The following is a 9744-nucleotide window of genomic DNA, read 5'->3' as shown; positions in this document are numbered from 1 at the left end:
ATTATATGCGCATACAATGAGGACGGTTACAATAGGAACAATTTTTATATTGATCGTAGCTATTTGAAACGGGTTAGGAACGATTTTCGCTATTTATAAATATTCCTAAATAGAACAAATATTTTTAAGAAAATATTTAATTAATCAGAAATTTATACAGGGATTATTTACAAATGTCTGATTACAGAAACACTGAACTTTCAATCATAGTTATGTCTTCTTGGAAGGCTATGGTGATACTAGTTTTCAGTTATATGTAAATGGTGAATAGTCTCAAATTAAATGTATATTCAGATTTAATGGTGATGTGGTCGCTTGAAATGATTTCAAGCGGATTGCCACAATGGTTTTCATCATGGAAGTTAAATGTATAGTGACTTTAATAGTTGCTCAGGAAGTGTTTTGGATGAAAACCACATCTAATGGTTCAGTGTGAAATCTAGCACGGCCAAACCAGTAGTTACTTGTTGTATAACAACTAAGCAATGGAACAAGTAAAAGGGTCGAGATCTCATCAAATATCCAAGGAATATTCTTAGACACTACCATCAATTTGAAACGATGGCAGGAAGAGATGACATGCGGTTGGACTGCGTCATTTCGACAGAAAATATGGTAGACCCGTGGGACTGAGCTGGTATCGCAGATTGCTCACTCAGATATGTTTGAGGGATATGGGTGATTGGCTTTAGGTCAATGGGAGATTCTTAGAATAGGTGGCCAGAAACCCAATCGGATTGGAGGTTTTGTGAACCATTTACCAATCTTTATGAGTGTGATAATATCTTGGTGAATGTAGTAAGCATCCATTCGTGGCACTATGTGTTTGTTGTGCTTACTCTTTATGTTGAACAGTATTTTTAATGTCACAATAAATGCCCACAGACCAATTGAATAACCCATGTAGTTGGGTTGCGCATTGGATGATAGCTAAGAAACCAACTTCTGAAGGTTGGTCTGAAACGTTCTAAGTCGAGGACCTCGGGACTGGACTAGCACTAAGTATTGCATTTATTGGATGAGTGTCGTATTTCATCGGCAACAGACATGGGATGTCTATCCAATTTTAGTGGATTAGTTGATAACGTTATTAACCGATTGAACTGACTCGTGGGAATCATCAAATGGAAGCCTTAGAGGCTTGATTTGTATGACTTGAATTCTCGGCTTCGATAATACAGCATCAGTCCTTAGACTTGAGGAATCATGGTAGTAGCACGCATATGATGGCTATATCTTGGATCTGGCGAGATATGACTTTATCTTCAATGTGGTCGTTATAAGCTTTGTCCAGTTTAGTCAGAATATGTATTGAGGACGGTGGATATATCTCTTATACACTCTGAGATGGTTTAGACTCTCTAAGTCTATGGGCATATCGACTAGTCGAATAGGAAATGATTTTTGTATCGATAAATAGAGTAAATGCATCTCAAGTATTCAATATAGTTGTTGGTGCAGGATGGGAGCTGACGCCCAATTCCTGCCCTAGACTAAGGTCGAGAGATGGTCGATAGTCGATGGAAGGACTGAACTGGTATGGAACTCGAGAGCCTAAATGTTCACGCCAACATTCACCTAGTCTGTAGTGCCATGTCCTGTTGCTAGACGGCCAACCATAGTGACGGGCATTTTCAATTAATGGTTAATTGGAAATAATTAATTAAAATTAAATTAAATTAATTATTTATTTGGACACAATGCCCAAGTCTAGGTGAGGATAAACCTAAAGAGTCATACACAAATTACTATAGAATTGGTGGAATTAATTTTGAATTAATTTAATTAGATTAATTTATTTTTGAACTTAATACCTTTAAATTAATTGGATTAATTAATTAAGTTTGTCTTAGTTAATTGATTGGATCAATTAATTGGTGCTTGGGCTTAGATTTATTGAATTGAATTAAATGAATATATGGACTTAGTATTAGGGAAACAACGCACGTTGCTGTTCATCTAAAGAAACAAAAGGTAAAGTTTCACTTTATATTTTTGTGCCTTTTGTTTCATCCTCTAGCTGCGTCTAGCATGCTTATATAATTATTATTATGCTTTTGACAAACACTGAACAATCGAGAATTTCAAACAGAATACCCTTTTGAATCGTTTTAATTCTTTTTATTTCAATTTCTGCGGCGTTTCCGTGCCATACTGATTCTTCCACAGAACTCATGCACAATCCCTGTGGGAGATTGTACAGTCTAAGCATAACAAGCCAACATGAGTACGTATGAATGTATTGCCTATGCGGTGCGAACCCATCCATGCACGGAACACAATCTAACATTATGAGGCTCTGTTGCAAATTTGGGACATGTCCGTTCAGAATGCCTCCATGCCTCTGAAGCACACAACCTCTGCAGGTGAGAGGTAATCGATAGGTACTAAGAATGGGATACGAGGTATTCTTGCAGTTAGGATATCACTCTCTGGTCGGCTTCTACCTCGCTTCTCCACAAAACTTGCAGTAGTTCAGATCAATGTCGTCGTTCCAATACAATATGCAATTATTCTTACACGCATCAATCTTCTTAACAGGTAAAACCTAAGTCTCTTATCAACTTCTTCGTACTATAGTAATCCATGGGGAGAGTGTAATAGCAAGGCAATATATGAGCGGACAACTGGGATACTCGATCTGGGAAATATGGCCCTCGATCTTGATATTCACCAACTCATCAACAACTCCCAATTGAGATTGGGTGCAACCGCTCCATAACGGTTGCTTGGCAACATGCACAAACACATAGGTGAAATCGATCTGCCAGCCTAAACACATAATCATAGGGTGCCCCAACGTAATATAAACTAGGCACTGCATAAATAGGACATGACCTCGTACTATCATCAGGCACAACATCCTGGTTATAATAGAAGACCAGAAGCAGGCTTGGTGGCCGAAAACCATCCCTCCGCTCAATCCATCTGCTCAATCCTACCTTGGGGTTGTGCTGACGGCCTCAAGATACTATTACACCCTCTCCCCACCAAGAGAAGTGTAATTATAATATTCCGGCATAAAACGTTTCATATACAAGTTCAAATTTACGTCGTATGTGGTCTTCAAAACTTCTGACAAGGAACGTTCAACGCAAGAGAGTCCCTAATACTAATAATGTGTTCCAAATAGAGTTCTAACCATTTACCATTACTGCATTCGAACTGTCTTTGGAATGAATTTTGCAACTATTTATTTGGAACATATTTTGGCACAGTTTGACAGTTCAAAAAATATAATCCATAAAAAATGGAGATCATGACGTCATCTATCAGGTTCTATTCCTACTGTGTTCCAATACCAATTCAAATATGAAACGGGCTTCGGAACGGTCTGCTGATACGTGACAAATCCCGCATTTCTTATAGTGTATTTTACTTAAATTGTGGCAACACTGTAAATATTCCAAATTTGGACACAATTTCATGTGTCATAAATACACTCATATTCCCTATTAAAGTTGTGTTTAGTTGTTGATGTTGAATTTTATTTTTTGTTCTGTTTTAAATACATTCATCATATTCACTCTTTATGTATTTACACACATACACTCACACTAATTATCAAGATTCAATTTTTGTAGAAGAGAACACGGTCAAGCAATGAAAGATTTTCACAAAAAAAAAAAAAAAATAGTATCTAATTGTATCTAGATTTGAGCAATTTTTCTCAAAGTTTTAAGATGTGAGGAATAATTTGAATATATTTTGGAGATATTGGAAGTTGCTTTAATTTCTTATTCTTTTTATTAAGTTGTACTTCATTGATATCCACTAGATAAATCATGAAAGAAACAATCTTGATAAAAAATAGAGGATCTTGCACTTATATTGCACATTTAACTTGAATTTAAAGAAAAATATTTTATAAGTTAAATCTTATAAGTTTAGGAATAAAATTTGACTTATAAGTTAAATTCTAATTAAAGCGAAAGGATTTTATTAACGTAAAACTTTCACAAATTTGGTATTTTTATCATGGGTTACTTATTAACTAAAGTAGAAATTTAAATTTGTGATATATATGTTGCTTTTTGGATTTTTCCAATATATGATGACTCAAAAAAATTCTTTTTAGTGCAAAGTTCAAAAAAGATGGAAGATTTACATATACTGTAACTTATTGGGATGGAAATTATTTCTGTAGCACAAGGTGTTGGTAATTTTGATTCTTCATGAAATTAATTTATAAAAATAAAATTACAACTTAATTAGGTTATGTGCAAATCACGTAGAATTTTAAATCAAATTAGAAGAAGAAATACTAAAATTGCTAAATTATATGACCAAATTAAAAAAATCAATTCGTACAAGATAAAAAATATCAACTCCTAAATTGCAAAACTAAGATTGTAATTTTCTCAATTAATTATGTGCATCCGTACACAGCGAAAATTGCATGCCCGTACTGAAGATAGCGTATGTAACGAAAGAGCATACTAACTAACTATGAACATACAAACATATTAGTGATTCATATATTTCTAATAATTAATACAACCTCTAACCTAAGAATGGCATACGAGGTCTTCTTGCGATTAGGATTTCGCTCTCCTGTCGGCTTGTACCTAGCTTCTCCAAACAACTTGCAGTTGTCCAAATCAACATCGTCCTTCCGATAAAATATGCTATCATTCTTACACGCTGATCTTCTCACCAAGTAAACCCAAATCTCTTATGAACTTCTTAGTCATATAGTAATCCATGGGGAGAGTGTAATCGCGGGCCAATTTATGAGCAGCCTTCTGGGATATACGATCATATATATGCTGAGAAATATGGCTCTCGATCTTGATATTCACCAACTCAGCAACAAACCCAATTGAGATTGGGTGCAACCGCTCCAGAACGGCTGCTTTGCAGCATGCACTACATTCTGAAACTGATCTGCCAGCCCAAACATATAATCATAAAGGTCCCCACCATAATATAAACGAGGCATTGCCTTAGTAGGACAGAACCTCGTATCATTATCACGCACAACATCCTAGTTATAATTAGCAGACCTGAAGTCGGCCTGGTGGCCGAAAATCATCCTCTGCGCTGCATCATCCCAGTGCGCCACCTCATGAGAAACAAAAGTTTTCTCCTTCTGCAAAGGGGCCTTGATGACGGCCTCAAAATACTCGTGCACCCTCTCCTCGCCATGAGAAGTGCAATTATAATACTCTGGCGTGAAACCTTTCATATACAAAATAAAATTTAAGTCGACCATGGTTCTAAAAGAATCATTTTTGCACTTCTGATAAGGAAACTTAATTATCTCACCATCAATATATGCATGTTGAGATTTGGCCCATTGTATAAATATAGAACACCATCCTCAAACTATGGATTAAAACCCACCCTACTGGGCTGGTTGTTCTCATACTTTCATCTCCTCAACTATCTTAATATGATCATGGTTCCTACACACGCACACACACACATATATACATATATCATTATAACATTAGATTTAATTGACAAAATTACAACGAATACAATGAATTGAAAAATAAAGGTTTAAAGTTATTACCTGATCAAAATAACTTTAAATATCAACGAAAATTCAAGAGGGATTAACTGAACAAGAGTATAAGAATATTAGTGGAATAGTGGCAGATCAAGAAATTCCAGAGAGATTCAAGAAATACAGAGAAAATAAGAAGAATGAAAGAAAATAATGAAATAAAATGGAAAGAGAGGAACACGTATATATATAGAAAAATTTGGAACGGTTACTAGAACACATATTTAGCCATTAAAAGTAGCCATTATTTTGCAATTTGAAATGATCATTGCAATGGAATTAAGAATGGTTTTTCGACCGTTAAATTATAGTCGTTGTACTTTATTTGGAACTGTCTTAGTAATACACTATTTAATAAAATAATAAAATCGTTCCAAATTGCACCAGTTGTTGGGACGATCATTGTAACACATTCCATTTTAATTAAAACTCATAATTAGGATGTTTTTTTACTTAATTGCTTAGGTGCATACCCAAAATCGTTCCAAATTGTACCTCATTGTGGAATACGTTTACTAACCGTCATTTTTTTAACATCAATTGTCTCACATATAGGAACGTTCAATGTAAGACTGCCCCTAATTCTAGTATTGTGTTTCAAACAGAATTCCAACCATCTACTATTACTATATTCGAACTATCTTTGGAACAACATTTATAACTATTTATTTGGAACACATTTTGGCACGCTTTGCCAGTTTCAAAATTTAATCCATGAAAAATAGTGATCATGACGTCATCTATTAGGTTCTATTCCTATTGTGTTCCAATATCCATCTCAATATGAAACGGGATTTGGAATGGTCTACTGATACGTGCAAAATCCCGCCTTCTTTTTAAGTGTATTTTATTTAAATTGTTGCAACACTATAGATATTCCGACTTTGGACACAATTTAATGTGTCATAAATACACTCATATTCCTATTAGAGTTGTGTTTAGTTGTCGTTGATGTTCAATTTTATTTTTTGTTCTGCTTTAAATACATTCATTTTTTCTTTATGCATCCATACACACACTCACACTCACACTAACACGCTCACATACATAATAAATCACCCAACGATTGCTTACTCACCCTCTTGTCTTTGTATCCTCCATTTTATATCATTTGTGTGTCTCTCCCCCCTCCCTTCACATACTCCAAAGAATTCTTTGTGCACACAAGAGATATGGAGCAAAACTCAAATAAAGGGAGAAATGTAGATTTTTATTCAACGATTCAACTTCATTCACCTTCCGATTCGATTTTACAGTTTTTTACAAAATCTAAAATATATTTAATTTTACTTTGTAGATGTAAACTATACTTGAGAGAGATAACTTTTATGGTGGTTGGAAAGTTAATGGTGTGCTCTTTCCGGAGCCACTTAACTTCAATTTTTCGGCACTACTTCTGCCTTCCCCTCCACCACCACCTTCCTGACAAGTACCTCCATGAGAACTACCCATAGAGGCAACACCACAAGAACCCGTTACACAGAGCACCAATCTCAGCGGAGATTGAATCATCGAGCCGCTGCCTTCCTAACTCTCTTCTTCCTGCTGTTATGCCAAAGTCCCTTGATCAAAATTGAGTTTTCACACATAGAATTGCAGGGAAGAAGGCTGCATATCATGGTCATCAAACCTGCACATCAACATTGCGTTTTCAAACATAGAATTGCACAGTAAAATTTGTAGATTTGCAAAGTTTGAAGACATTAGAATGAGTGCTCACCGGAGTCTAGTAAATCACACGGTACATAATGAATGTGGCAATGTAATTTATAGATCGGATGGTTTTGTTGACCTTTTCGTGGAAATTAAACTAAGAAAAAGAAATTTCAGTTAGGAAATTAATGCAAGTGAATTATGTATTTTGGAACGTAAGTAATTACGACTCTTGTTAACGAGCAGATAGATCCTTATAGAGAAATATTCATCTTATAAATCCAATAGCTAATATTTTAAGAAAATAATATTAACAAATTAATATATAGTTAAGGAGACCCATGCGATTATTTTAATTAATGTATCTTCTGAATCTAATTAATTAAGAAACCCGTGCAGTATATTTACTAATGTACTTTTTGTATCTACTCAATTGAATGACACATGTAGTTATATTAATTAATATATACCTTTTTAGTTTTGGTGGTTCCTGTGCGTTCTCTAACCTCAATAATCCATCTCCCCTCGAGTTGTTCTTTCATTGACAATGGATACTTGCTTTCTATCTCCGTATAGACTTCTTCAGTAACCGGGAAGACCACCCTTTGCAAAAGCTGGATTTCTTTAGCTTCCATCTTTCTTCTATTCAAACACTCATATAGTAATAAAACATAATATGTGGTCTTCCCTGTTGCAATCTTTGATGCAAGAAAAAAAGAATATAAATAAGGTCATACTAATTTTTCGTATTTCATATTCAAATTAAATGTGTAATACAAGTGCAAGGTTCTTTTCTTTTATTAGAATTGCTTCTTTCAAGATTTTCTTATAGTGGATATAAGCAAAGTATGATTCATAAAGAAGAAACTAAAGCAACCTCTAACATCTACAAAATATATTGCGATTGTTCCTCGCATTTTAAAAGTCGGAGTAAAATTACTTTTGATTCCACAATCCTAGATGCAATAAGGTCCCGTTTCTTTCTTTGTGAAGATCCTTCGTTGTTTGACCCTACTTGCTCCTGCAAGAATTGAATTTTAAGTATTAACTTAACCAATAAATATATGTAATCCATGTGCCTAAGTGCTTTTATTTTTTTCTCTCTTTATGGATAGTGGGTGATAGTTATATATATTTTTTTGTAACTAACAAAATAAAAAGTTATATGATTATTAGAATAAGCATAGTCAGGTATGAATTGACGACATAATACATATATGTAATCCATGTGCCTTAATTTGGTTTGATAGACAATAGATTTTTTCTATATTATACTTTAGTATATGCGTTTATGTGTTAACTGTAGAATACTTTAGTATATGCGTTTATGTGTGTGTTAACTGTAGAGAATATCCTTCGGTTTGTTGAATTCTTATATCAAGAGGTAATTCAAAACAAGCTATAAATAAACATAATACTTTAATTAACTCTGGTCTTAAAATAAAAACTATTATACTGATTTTTGACATCGTCAAATTTATTAGTTTGGTTGAATCTTTGACAACATATCTGACAATTTAGCTTGTAAATAAATTTCATTTGGATGCCATCATTAATATTCACCGATATATTAAAGGAAAAAAAGGGAGAGAGAGAAATAGAGAGAGAGAGAGTCAGAGAGAGATAAAAGAATAGATCAAATCTTGCAACTGCCCCCCCCCCCCCCCCAATTTTGATTGCTTTTTTTTTTTGGAAAAGTTTTATTTCAAAATTCAAAGGAAAAGCAAAAGTAATTGTATTCCACTTACAAGATTTAACAATTATTAGTTTTAGTACATTTTATAAAATTTATACTTAAAATAAAAGATCTGAATAGATGAAGAAGAACGGAGATCAGACATTTTTTTTTTGAGAAAAAAAAATGAAAGAAAGAAGGAAAGATCTGCCATACCTGCTGGACTCTTTGAGGCACTTGTGATGGTGGTGGTGGAGGAGGTGCCAAAAAATTAAAATTGAGTGGTTCCGGAAAGAGCAGACCATTAATTCTTCCACAACCACAGAAGTTATCTCTCTCAAGTATTATCAACAAGGTGAAAAATTAACAATTGTGAGAGCTTATACAAATCTATAAAATAAAATCTAAAGTTGAATTCAATTGAATTATTGAGTAAAGATCTACATTGCTTGCTTCATCTGAGACGTCCTCCATCTTTTCTTCTGTGCACAAAGAGTTCTTGGAAGGATGTCTGTGTGTGTGTGGGAGAGAGAGAGAGATAGTGTGTGTGTGTGGGAGAGAGAGAGAGAATAGGAATGAAAGAAACAACGACAAGAGGGTGACCAAGCAATTGATAGATAATAAATTATGCATCTATATGGGGGGGGGGATAAATTTATAGAGTGAATTTAATTGAGACAATTCTCAAAATATTATTTAATGATATTTATACTAACTTATATAAGATATTTTCATGACAAACAGTCAGGATGATGCCACATCAATACGTTGTATTGACGTAGCACGATCCTCACAAACTGGTTCTTGAATAAATGGTTAGAATAAAAATTGTTAATTTCAAAAGATTTAACCCCCATCGCCTCCCCCCCACCCCCGTAAAAAAGATAAATAAAAAAACTCAATT

General features: G+C 34.2%; 1 long non-coding RNA gene across 1 annotated transcript; it reads right to left on the bottom strand.

Annotated features, from left to right (window-relative positions):
- Positions 1-6753: 6753 nt before the first annotated feature.
- Positions 6754-9483, bottom strand: LOC105178798. Its single transcript, XR_849174.2, has 4 exons — positions 9057-9483; positions 8106-8186; positions 7636-7863; positions 6754-7142 (listed from the first exon to the last, which is right to left on the bottom strand). It is a non-coding gene; the product is annotated as an uncharacterized LOC105178798 (long non-coding RNA).
- Between the last annotated feature and the right edge of the window lie 261 nt (positions 9484-9744).

This window comes from Sesamum indicum, unplaced genomic scaffold (assembly GCF_000512975.1).
Source record: "Sesamum indicum cultivar Zhongzhi No. 13 unplaced genomic scaffold, S_indicum_v1.0 scaffold00095, whole genome shotgun sequence".
Lineage (NCBI taxonomy): Eukaryota > Viridiplantae > Streptophyta > Magnoliopsida > Lamiales > Pedaliaceae > Sesamum > Sesamum indicum.
Note: the sequence above shows the minus strand (reverse complement) of the source record. Positions and strands in the feature narration are given on the sequence as shown.